The 3219-nt window shown below is 31.9% G+C and overlaps 1 long non-coding RNA gene across 1 annotated transcript; it reads right to left on the minus strand.

Moving 5' to 3' along the window:
- Positions 1 to 232: 232 nt before the first annotated feature.
- Positions 233 to 1665, minus strand: LOC136222508 (uncharacterized). The gene is made up of 2 exons (XR_010685665.1): positions 1436 to 1665; positions 233 to 1330 (listed from the first exon to the last, which is right to left on the minus strand). It is a non-coding gene; the product is annotated as an uncharacterized lncRNA (long non-coding RNA).
- Positions 1666 to 3219: the final 1554 nt, after the last annotated feature.

Here is a 3219-nt window from a genome sequence, read left to right on the forward strand (position 1 = left end):
TATGTTATAAAAATTAAATCGATTGATTAGAATGTTCATTATTAATTAAAGGAATGTTATTTATTAAATATGAATGAAATAATATTTTATTTTATTGATAGAGTTATAGTAAAAATATAAACATATATAATCAAGTTATAAGATATAAGATAGTAATCAATTTTTAGTTGTAAACTCTTGGTTAAGTAATTAAAGACAAAATAAAACCCATATACTAAATGTTTATGTGATGAACACTTAATGAATAAACATAATGTCTTATTAAATAACTTAAGAAATTACAAGGATCCAAAAGCTCAAAACCATTTTATCAAGCCCATGAATTCTGAAATACAACAACCAAATAATACTAAAAAAAACAATACACACTCAAATACCACAAAAATACAAAAAATACAGTTACTACTTATCCAACAAGTTCTACTGTTTTCTCTATAAATAGAGACCCAAAACAGACAGGAAAAGAGAGGGCCCTCCATCCTCAACTCCCTTGGCGTCTTGATTCTTCAACTTCAGCCAGGTTTTCTTCTTTCTTATTCTTTCTGTTCTTCTCCTTCTTCAATTTTTCTGCGTAATATTTTGTTCTTCTTCATCTTTTATTCTTCTTCTTCTTTTATTCCTCACTCTTTCAAGCCAGGTTCTGGTTGGTAGGAGCTCTGTCTTCCTCTCAAGGCCAGGTTCTGGTTTTGAGGAGAAGACAGAGTAGTGAGTCTTTTTCTCTATTCCTAAATTCCCACCTTCCACCATTTTATTCTTTTTCTTGATCTGTTCAAGCCAGGTTCTCATCTGTTCTGATTCTGAGGGGAGAGCAGAGTCTTTTTCTCTATTCCTAAACCTCCATCGTTCACCATTTTTCTTTCTTCTTAAACTGTTTTCAAACCAGGATCTGGTTTTCAAGATGAGTTCTATCAAAAAAACAGGACAAAAATCTTTCTTTTTTTTCCTCATCAAACTCCACTACCTGTCAAAATAAACCAATACCAGCAAATACAATCAAACAAAAAAAGAACCTTTTATTGTTCCAGCATAAACAAAAGCGAAAGGAAGCTTGGTCCCTGTCAATGGCTACATTTCACACAAGAAAAACGCAATGAGTCTTTTAGTGAGATTACAGAAATTTCATTTTTTTTGTTCTAGAATGAACTGTAACCATACTGAAAATCAATGCAATCTTACCCCTGAGGGAGTCTTCACCGGAATAGACAACCATCTGCCGCCTCTAGACGGTCACCGGAGATCGTCTTCACCCGATCCGAGTTACTCGCGATTCAAATGGAGGAGGAACGAACCGCCGTCACACCAACTCTAGGATCGTTCATTCCGAGCAGATCTAAACGAAAGAGTATAGATCAGAGAAAAGGCAACCAATAAAACGAAAAGAAAATAAATAGGAAGAAATAAAAGTCATAGAGGAGATGAGAAGCGGGATCCTCACCGTATAACTAGCGATGTCACTGTGAAGAGGAGCGGACTGGAATGACGGACAGTCGGAGGCGGCGGAGGTCGAGAAGACGGCGATGGCTGCCACGGAGAGGGAGAAAAAGAGAAAGGAACAAGAAGAAGAGAGGTGGCTGGGCAAAGAATCACCGGAAGCCATGGGAGCTCTGGTTTCGATTTTGTGAGAGAAAGAGGAAGAAGTAGCAGATAGGCGGCTACCCAAATGAGTTGCAACCCTAAAAATCCAAATTTATAGTTTCTATTCTTTATTTGACCCCTCATGTTTTATTAGGTTTTTTTTTAAATCTAACCCATTTATTTTATTTTGCTCAATTAAATCCTCCACTTCTCTTTACACAATGGTGGGTTGTAGGCCAGCAGAGGCACGAAAACGGGTCTATTTCGGCCCAACCATTCTCGGCCTTCCTTCTTGATGGATCAGGTAAGACTCTTGGCCCATTTTCTTTTATTTCATGCACTGATAGTTAGTGTAATTAATTGTTTTCATTTTAATTTAAAAAATTAATGAGATTAATTTAATATTTTTCTATTAATTTAATTTTAATTTCCATGAACTAATTCATATCCCAATAGTTTGAAGTTATTTAGTTTGTTAGATCAACCTATTTATTTTCATGTATTCTCTAATTATGGCTATCTACTTAAATATTTATGTACATCATTTATTTTATTATAAATTTCAATTTTTTCGTATGCTAATTTATTTATCATAGGTATATTAATTAGTTAAATATCTCCTAAATTATTATTTTGTTGCCAAATACTACTATTTTATAAATTTATCTGCACATAATTCGTTTAATTTGTTAGATAAAAAAAATAGAATATAAATATATCGTGTATATGTGATATACCCGATTCCAAAACCAAAATAAATCGGTTCGAGATGTTATCTCGAATTTTAATAAATCCAACTAGGTTCAAATCGATGTAGAAACGTCATTTGAATTTATTCCTTATTAAAAGTGAAATTTTATTTATCGTATATGTGATATACGTAAAATAAAATTGAATTTTAATTCAATAAAATATGATTACGTATATGCTATATGCGTATTTAAAATAAAAATAAATCAATTCAAAATGGTATTTTGAATAAATAAAATTAACCAAATTAATTCGAATCGATATAAAAATGACATTTGTATTTAATAATGCATTTAAAATATTTTTTTATTAAAATCCATACTTTACTTATAGTATATGTGATATACTATGGTAAAATTAGATTTTAATTCAATAAATACGATTATGTGTATGTTATATACGTAATCTCAAATTAAAACAAACATAAACCCAATAATCCAAAAACCCACGAGTGTATGGTTTATATCGACAATTCAAAGTAAAACAAATAGTTAACAAATAAATCACCTCTTTTAGTACCAATATTTGGGCGGGGTAGGGTGATTAATCAAGTTTTTCTTCCCTACACGTAACCGACAAACGAACCAAAAATTTCTATTTCGCAGACCCCCTTATCCATTAAAATTCAATCATTTCCGGTGTCCAATCACGCCTTAATTCTGATTGGTGGCGACTCTAAAAAATAGTTTTAATTAGGAAAAACTATTGACCGATTTAGCTTCCGGTGTTTGTACCCTGAAAAATCCGGTAGCGACAGCTGGCGACTCTGCTGGGGACTGTCAAGCTAATCCAAGTTGTGGGTTGTGTTAATTTGTTTGTTTGTTTTATTTGATTTATTTCTTTAATATATGTGATGTATTTTTTATTATTATCTTATTTTTTTTATTTATCACA

The sequence above is a fragment of the Euphorbia lathyris genome, chromosome 3 (assembly GCF_963576675.1).
Source record: "Euphorbia lathyris chromosome 3, ddEupLath1.1, whole genome shotgun sequence".
Classification (NCBI taxonomy): Eukaryota; Viridiplantae; Streptophyta; class Magnoliopsida; order Malpighiales; family Euphorbiaceae; genus Euphorbia; species Euphorbia lathyris.